At 35.2% G+C, this 9,615-nt stretch overlaps 1 long non-coding RNA gene across 2 annotated transcripts; it reads left to right on the forward strand.

Moving 5' to 3' along the window:
- Positions 1–3,849: 3,849 nt before the first annotated feature.
- LOC141351371 (uncharacterized) lies at positions 3,850–9,384 on the forward strand. 2 transcript variants are annotated; one of them, XR_012359613.1, is made up of 7 exons: positions 3,850–3,976; positions 4,419–4,577; positions 5,597–5,673; positions 6,603–6,649; positions 6,741–6,882; positions 7,095–7,220; positions 8,122–9,384. It is a non-coding gene; the product is annotated as an uncharacterized lncRNA (long non-coding RNA). The 2 variants fall into 2 exon arrangements; XR_012359614.1 differs by lacking the exon at positions 5,597–5,673 and having other exon boundaries at positions 3,851–3,976.
- The last annotated feature ends 231 nt before the right edge of the window (positions 9,385–9,615 follow it).

Genomic DNA, 9,615 nt, shown 5'->3' on the forward strand with positions numbered 1-9,615 from the left:
CGCTGTAATTATGCTCTTATATATACATGCATAAAATTGGAGGAATATAATTAAAGGTTACATATAAAAATTTTTACAATTCAAAATAAATATTATTTTAAATACTGATTAGATTGTGGTTCCTAACTGTCTAGCAATGTGTATTTATATGTAAACTAAAACAAACGTTTGTCTTTATAAAAGTTTGCATTGCATAAAGTTTATTGAGTAGGCTTGCATGATTTTCGGTTGGGGGGCTTTAGAAAAGAGCCCAGCTCCCCTTTTGCACCTGCTCTTTTATTAAAGGTGCAGTGTGTAATTTTTAGAAGGATCTCTTGACAGAAATGCAAAATAATATACAAAACTATATTATCAGGGGTGTATAAAGACCTTTCATAATGAACCCTTATGTTTTTATTACCTTAGAATGAGACGTTTTTATCTACATACACCGAGGGTCCCCTTACATGGAAGTCGCCATTTTGTGCTGCCATGTTTTTACAGAAGCTCTTAACGGACAAACTTTTTTACTAAGTTGTCTCTGGCGATGACATGTTTGTCCGGTGGCGGCTACCGTAGCGTCTCTATGTCTTTCAAAAGCAAGAGGTGAGCAGTGGAATGAGCCTTTGTATTTATATGATTGTAAAGTAAAATAAAGTTTACGGTGCAGTTTCCCGGAAAGGGATTAGACTAGTCCTAGTCTAAAATAAATGTAAGAGCTGTCCAAACTGAAAACTACGGAGCCCCTCTGGTCACCCCCTGGATAAAAGAAAACAATCCGTGATCACGGTTTTGCAATTCGTCCCCTCATTTTATAAACCGTACTCACGGATTATTAAACTGTTCCCTCGGTTTTACAAACCGTGCGCTCGGATTAATAAACCGTACGCACGAGTTAACAATCCGTGCTCTTAGATTTGTAATCCGTACCCTCGGTTTTTGCAATCCGCACCCACGAATTTATAAACCGTGAGCACGCTTTTGCAATCTGTTCTCACAGTTTTGCTAACTGGATTTGTAGCCCCTCCCTCATTTTAGAAATCGCTATTCATTCTTATTCATTCTTTCCAAGTTTGCTATTAATGTTTGATATTTTCGGAAATTAATAAAGTTTAAACCGTGTTAAGCTGTTTTATACGTTCCTAACTGGAAACGTGTTTTAATATTTACGAAATATTTTAATCGGATGCTACAGTAAACAGATATCTTTGTGTAAAATTAACATATGTTATTTAGATTTATCCATCAAACAAAATAAATATTTAACCAACAAATGATTTCTACATATCCTTAACACCTCAATCAATATATTTGAGAATGCCACACTTAGGCTTGCTATATATTTTCGTTTTTAATTGCTCATTTCAAATTCATATTTTATGTATTTAACATCAGCTTATTAGGTAAGATAAAAAATTATTAAGAGCTGCACAATTATATACATATAAGTTTTACATACATTTAATTCTTAATTATTGTTATTTCACACTTAAATATTTACACGTTTTAAAACTTATAATAATAATTGCTCATTTAAAATTCATATTTTATGTATTTAACATCAACATAACATCGACAATCAAACATTTTTACATTGTAGCCTATTATTTGAGTAAATATAGGCAAACAAAGTAGATCACGTGTTAATTTAAAAATCAACAAAGCAAACAGGTTTTATTCAGCAGCAGATGAAATTGCGTCTTTTGCAGACAATAAACATCTCCGAATCTCCTCAAAAATCCTGGTAAGTGTGGAGTATGAGTAATTACATTTACAATATAGGTGCAGGATTCTGCTGATCCACCTGTCTGGAATTAAGAAGTGATTCTGCAACCTCTCAGAGTTTATTCAGCTCATTGTATTTGACACATGTACTGTTTGGCATTTTTGGAGTTTCATGATGACTGTAGAGTTATGTCATGTGTAAATAAATGTTCAATAAAATAATTGTGTACATTGGTATGAAATAAATTCACTTTACATTAAGTAAATTCAACTCATTTTTTATTTAAATAAAATTCATAAAAAACAGCTACATCTACTTAACATTTGCAATTACTTATTTTTACTCAATTTTATTTTTAATAGGAAATCAATTTAATTATTGTTAATACCAGATTTAAAGCTTTCAAATTTACTCAGTATTTGTAAGTATAAAATGTTTTACCAAAACTTGAATAAATCATAGTAAATGTTTTACAGAGTGTGGCTCATATACCCGCTCATTGTGCATTAAAAATATGACCAGAAATTGATTCTTTTACACACATTTCAAAGAGCACAGCTATTTTAACACTTTGGTGACCTAAATAAATACGTACAATACAAATAGTCACGATTATTCTAGCAGTATTTGCACAGAAAGCTGTTACCCAGTTAATATAACAGTATAACTTCAAGTATTCAGATAAAAAAAACTTTACGCAAGGACAAAGACAATATTTAATTAACAAAGTACAAATTTTAAGTTTAAATATTAATAAACTCCAAACTTATCTGGATTTTTAAAAGAGTTTCTCAGATGTTTGTCATTCCAGAAGTTTCCTTTGATGATTATTTTCTCATTGATCCTTAAATTAACATGTGATCTACTTAATTTCTAACTACTTTTTTGCTTACATTAGCTCAGATAATAAACATAATGTAAAAATGTTTCACCAAAAAATTAAGTAAATCATAATAAAAGTTTGGCATGAAGTTGATGTTAAATGCAAATAATATTGATTTACAATAATTAAGAATTATAGGTATATAAAACTTATATGTTTATAATTGTGCAGCTCTTAATAATCTTTTAATCTTACCTAATAAGTTGATGTTAAATACATAAAATATGAATTTGAAATGAGCAATTAACAACGAAAATATATAGCAAGCCTAAGTATATTGATTAAAATATATAGGATATGTAGAAATCATTTGTTAGTTAAATACTTATTTTATTTGATGAAAAAATCTAAATAACATGTTAATTTTACACAAAGATATCTGTTTACTGTAGCATCCAATTAAAATATTTCGTAAATATTAAAGCACGTTTCCAGTTAGGAACGTATAAAACAGCTTAACACGGTTTAAACTTTATTAATTTCCGAAAATATCAAACATTAATAGGAAACTTGGAAAGAATGAATAAGAATGAATAGCGATTTCTAAAATGAGGGAGGGGCTACAAATCCAGTTAGCAAAACTGTGAGAACAGATTGCAAAAGCGTGCGCACGGTTTATAAATTCGTGGGTACGGATTGCAAAAACTGAGGGTACGGTTTACAAATCTAAGAGCACGGATTGTTAACTCCTGCGTACAGTTTATTAATCCGAGTGCACGGTTTGTAAAACTGAGGGAACAGTTTAATAATCCGTGAGTACGGTTTATAAACTGAGGGGACGAATTACAAAACCGTGATCACGGATTGTTTTCTTTTTTCCAGGGGGTGACCAGAAGGGCTCCGTAGAAAACAACTTGCAATGCCATATCTTAAAATACACCAGTGCCCTTTGTTTTGCTTCAAAATGCATACAAGTAATGTATTTAGTAAGGCATGTTTGTTAAAACTAGTTATATTTCCTAATTAAACTAAGGCCTAGTTCTGTCTTAAATTAATTCCTGTAACCACCCCTATAATTTTTAAATATAATTTCTTGCCATTTTTTTTATGTGCCCCTCTGGTAAAACACTGGCCCCTCCTTGGCCCCCCTACACTCTAAAAAATCCTGGGTTATTTTTTCTACCCAAATGTGGGGTTAAGCCATTTAGGTAATTTTTTTGGGTTATTTTCGCAGTCTTGGGTAGTTTTTTGGGTAGTTTTATGTAAGCCCACCACTGGGTTATTTTCTGGGTAATTTTCACTGAGAGTGGAATCAATACACCCCCTCCCCCTCCCGAACTCAACAACCCAGCTCATTGGGTCAAATCAACTCGGCGCAGATTCAGGTGCAGCACCGGCTGACTGAATTTGAGGTGGATGCAACACACACTAATATTTGGAGAAATAAGGTTCGTATCAACATATTTATTCATATAACATATATTTTTAAACCTATTTATAGACGTATCATAATACCGAGGGCTATATAAAGACGTAAGTGCCATTACATTCAGTTTTACATGGCATTAAATACGCCGCCAGCTTCGTTCGTTTAGGTTGGCTTGTTTGATATGCCCGTTGGATAGTAAATACGTTTTCTACTGTTTTTGTTTAATGTTTTAAACGTCCCCTTTGGAGAAAGCCTTAAGTTTCTTCTTAACTAACGTTATATGACGACATTTACATTACTTCAAAGCCCAGTTAACTGTTAATTTAAAACGAGATTAATGTATGTTAAAGTAAATGCATTCTTTGCATTTTCAGATTATTAAAATGAGATTTTTGACAATTACAGCCCGTAACAAATCTCTGGTAATTAATTTCTGAAAACCATTTTTTGTACACGAACAGTTAAAGCAGCCCATCCCCCGCTGTACAGCAGTGCTGCTGGGTCAAAATAACCCCATTCATGGATCATCCGTCGCGGGGATTTTGGATCGTCAGAAGGAGAAATACAGCAGGACTTTACAAGCAGACATTCTTCAGCGGTTCTTTTCTGGTGAAATAAAGGTCTGTATGTGTCTTTGTATCATTTAATCGATACCTATTGGCAAAAGTGTTGTCCAAACGAGGGCATTTCATTACGTTTAGTCAACAACATCAGTCGAGTGCTTGAAATAACTTTTTGTGAGCAGATGCGCGTTTTTACCACAGAACGGGGTAACGTTGGACAATATATTTAATATGGTAATAATGGCAATTAACATTGGACTATAATTATACTTTATTATTTTGAGTATAGACCGTTTCATCGGACGTATGCGTGTCGCGGGTACGCGTCTGGTCATTACTTCCGGTTTAATGATCTGACTAGTGCCTCAGATGAATTCTGGAACAAATTACCTCGTCAAAAATAACTAATGTTTTGGTTTCCTAAAGGCAGGGGGAGACAGCGATCATGACCATGTGAAGGGAGGTTTGATAGCCGATTTGTAGTTAACAATGTATACATTATAGTACACATGTTACTTAGCAACGTTAGCTCTGTGTAGTTTTTTATACGCTTTAGCTATAAAATAAGAACTGAGGTAATTTACTTGTTGTTTATTTTGCTTGGTGTCAGAAATTAACTACTCTAAAAAGACGTTGTTGTTATTTATTCTTAGCAGAGTTTACCGGAAGTTGTTTATAAATGACAGGATTCAACTAACTTTAAAATGTCCGTTAAAGCTGTGATTAACTAAGTTAATCACACTCTGTGACATTCAAATCTGCGTCCGTGCTTATCCAGCGAAAGCAGTTTACGTGTAACATATGAAACAAACATTCAGATATATGTTATTCCGGAAGTACTGGAATAAATCTTTATAGTTCAGATATAAACACTGCTGTCTACGAAAACGATCAAAGGAGATTAAATCGTCTTTTCGACAGTGACAATGCTTCAAATAAAGTTTCTCTTAAGTGCAACATTAATGCCAGCAGGTGGTGAACAAGTAAATTAAAGGTGGGGTGCATGATCTCTGAAAGCCAATGTTGACATTTGAAATCACCTAAACAAATGAATAAGTATGAATGGTCTATTACAGGGGTGGCGAATGTCGGTCCTGGAGAGCCGCAGTCCTGCAGAGTTTAGCTCCAGCTCTAATCAAACACACCTGAACAGGTAATCAAGGTCTAAAGAGTTACTAGAAACCTTCAGACGGGTGAGGTTTAAGCTCTGTTTACACGTACATGGTTATTTTTAAAAACTGAGAGATTAACCTTCGTTTGTGCCCCTCGTTTACACGCAAACGGAGAACTCGCCTCTGAAACCAATTGTTTCTAAAAACTACGGCCAGAGTGGAGATCTTGAAAATCTTCGGTTGCATGTAAAGTGAGACAAACGGATGTTTAAGCAGGCAACGTCACAGAGTATGCGCCAGAGCTTGCATCTACGTCAAAAGTGCGACCTATGTTTACATGTGACTGCTACTCTGAACGCTTCCAAGATCACATTTATGTTCGTGCAAACTCGTTTTGTGTGTTTGTATTTGCAAATACAGCTGCTCCATTATGTCGAGGAGCAGAGACGAGTGCTCGGAGGTCAGAAATTTTACGTGTGTTTGACTTCATGCGGCGTTGCAAGAACCAACAGACGAATGATGTCAAAGTACCGCCAGAGCGATTTGAAATTAGACCTCTACGTGTGATTCCTCAACTCGCTCTCGCGGTACTTTGACGTCATCGATCACCTACTGCAACAACTCCTTGCTCCAACATGAAGAACCAGTTTGCGTCACCACCAGCGCTGCCGGTGATTGGCTTATGTGGGCTTGAGCTTCTCTTGACGGCATATATGCACGCGTACGTGTAAATAAACACTTTTCTGAAAACTGACATGTGTGCACGATATTATTTTTTAAACCGGAGAGGTTGAAATGTCCGTTTGAAAATAGCCGCCCACGTGTAAACATAGCCTTAATCAGGGTTGGCGCTAAAAACTGCAGGGCTGTGGCTCTCCAGGACCGATGTTCGCCACCCCTGGTCTATTATCTATATTGATAGAAAAAAATGCATCACTTACAGCTAAAAGTTTGTGTTTTTCTGTTTTAGGTGGTCTGAGTTTCCGTGAGTTTCCTAGGCTAACTACCCCAGGCATGGTATGTTAATATACTGTCCTTATCATATGTATAACAAGAGTTTTATTTAGTCTTTTTTTAGAAGTTGTTTTTTTGTTATTTTTGCATTTAGATTGCACAAGACTTTTACACATTACACCAGGATGCAGCTCCAAAACTCTTCGAGAAATGGCTCCCTTGATATACCGATAGGATCTTGCATTTTTCTAAACCAGAAGCAAAGCTTCCATGTTCAGTTGAGGAGATGACACAAGGTAAAGTTCCTCAACTATTTTGATATTATGGGCCAGATTTACTAATAGCAATTTAATAAAGACACCCACTGATAAATTAATGAAGAAAATTTTTGACAATAATTGCTGTTGGGAGATTTGGCACTTTCTCCACTCATCTTCATTTATTTGAAATGCCAGACAGTTAACCAACATTATCTGAACATATTGCTTTTCAATTTCTGCTGCTACAGATGCAAAGGGATATCTTGCATTAAAGCTGCTCCCTGTTTTGCTTCCACCTCCACCCTTCAAAACTGCCAGAAAAAGTCCGGCCCAGCATTGATGATGGCAAAAAAGCTTTCATCGACATTCAGCCTGTAAGTACAAATCAAGAAATTTACTTTAATACTTTATTTACCAGTGCCCGGTTGCATGAAAGTCCTTAAGCTAAGAAATCCCTTAAATATAAGGTTAAGGGTGTCCTTAATAAAAAATGGGTTGCAAGAAAAACCCTTAAGTGAACCTTAAGGCTGTCAATAAGTATTTACCCTTAAATGCTAAAGTATTACCTTAAGTTCTGCTATGCGTTGCAACAAAGTCCTTAAGTCACATTTTCCCTTAAAACCTTAAGGGACTATAACAGGTCCCTTAAAGTCACACGCGATGGCTGATTTTATGGTTATTTAAGAAAATGAAGTACCAACGCACATTTCTAACCATCAAAATAATCCCTAGAGAAAAAGATGCGCATTTATTAGGAGAATAGCGGTTTGATCGTCCGTCAATCTAAAGTGTTTCCAGTTTGAATTACTTTGAGGTTTTATACACGTAGCACTTTACAGTCTGTTATTTGCGATGTTTCATTGTACACAAATCCGCCGTCTGTTGAGCTGCGTGCGTTGATTTGTTACCGCTGTGAGATTTTGTAACCATAGCAACCGCGTCTCCGCTGCCGTGTTTTGGCAGAGACTACCGTAAAATACTTAGTATAAACACTTAGGTAAGGGTGACAGTTAAGACCTTTGTTGCAACGCTCTTAAATAAATCCCTTACCTCAGGGATTTTTTCTCCCTCAGGGAAACCCTCACTTAAGGAGTTTCATGCAACCGGGCACAGGTATTTAAATAAACTACCATTCAAAAGTTTGGGACATTATGTTAGTGGCTGTCTTAAAGTGGGCAAGATCAAGGTGTAATAACTCCCAAACCCATCACCCATACCCACACCCTGACACCCCCCAAGTTTCACCTTAACTCATTTGCATTGTGTGTCCTTTAGGTTGGAACAAATATGATGGAGTACCTCCAGCAGGCTGAAGCATCAGGACTTTACCCTTATTTCCTGTCACTTAAAAATGGACACATGAGTCCCAGGCATTCGTCATCCTTGGAGGAGAAACTTTGGACAAGGCACTTTGATTGGGGTAGTAGAAGCACTACATTCTTGCAAATAAATGACAAGAGGTTTTTTGAATAGACTGGGTTTCAGGTACAAGATTTATCATTTTAGTTTTTTTTACAGACTTAAAGGTACTCTAAGCGAATCTGTGTGACGTTACTTTTTGTTGATGTTTGAACTGTTTTCAAACAAACGGAGCGTAGCTAACTCCTTCCCCCCCTTCCGTGCTATCATGAACGCGCCCAACCCTCACCCCCAAATGCTTCTTGTCTTTAATTGGCTGGAACACTTTGTTATCCTTTCTGGTAGTAGGTTTGACCACTTTGTTTTTATTGCAGTTTGTGGAGCTTAGGCTGTCTACAGAGATCACGTTTTTTACAGTTTGATCAGCGGACAGGCAGCAAGCAGATAGTGAGGAGATGTTTGCTGTATGTAACAAAAAATGTTTTATGGTCTAAAACGCGTGAATTCGCTTAGAGCACCTTTAAGGAAGAGTATTACTTGATGAATATTAATGACATGTTTATGAAATGTTACACTGGCAAAATGCTGTATTTCATAGTTTTTTTGTGTGTGTTCATAATGTAGACTAAAACAATACTGCTTTGTAACAAACAGTTGTTCTTAAAGGTATTTAATGAATTTCATGATTTTTTTTAAAAATGTTAAAACATATTGGGGCGGTTTCACAGACAAGGATAAGACTAGTCCTAGACTAAAGTAAATGTAAGAGCTGTCCAAACTGAAAACTACTTGCACTGACATATCTTAAAATACACCAGTGCCCTTTATATTTTCCCTCAAAATGCCACAAGTAATGTTTTTATTAAGATATGTTTGTTAAAACTTGTTATATTTCCTAATTAATAACTAAGGACTAGTCCTGACTTAAGCCAATCCCTGTCCGTAAAACCACCCCTTACACTTTTGCAATTAGAGGCAAGTGAAGAAATTGTTTAAAATAGTTTAAATTGTTTAAAAATTGAATTTTATTTATTGTATTTATAGTTTTGTATGATCTCCTGAATTTTTGATTGAGCTATTTTGTACAAAGTGTACGTTACACACATTGTATTTGTTACATTACACAAAGTGTAATATGCTAAAAAATATTAATGAAAAATAAAGTTAATACAATGTTGACATGTTTGTTTATCTTGTGGTTTTTAATTTTAAATGATAATTTTAAAAGGAATAAAAATTACCCTATATACATTTTAACCCATTTATGAAGTCAAATTAACCCATCATTTTAGTAAAAAATAACCCAAGTTTTGGGTAGAAAAAACAACCCATTGGCTGGGTTAAAATTATTAACCCAACTTCTTGGGTTAATTTAACCCCATATGGGTTCTGTCCTATATTTACCCAGCA

Source organism: Misgurnus anguillicaudatus, chromosome 20 (genome assembly GCF_027580225.2).
Source record: "Misgurnus anguillicaudatus chromosome 20, ASM2758022v2, whole genome shotgun sequence".
Taxonomy (NCBI): Eukaryota; Metazoa; Chordata; class Actinopteri; order Cypriniformes; family Cobitidae; genus Misgurnus; species Misgurnus anguillicaudatus.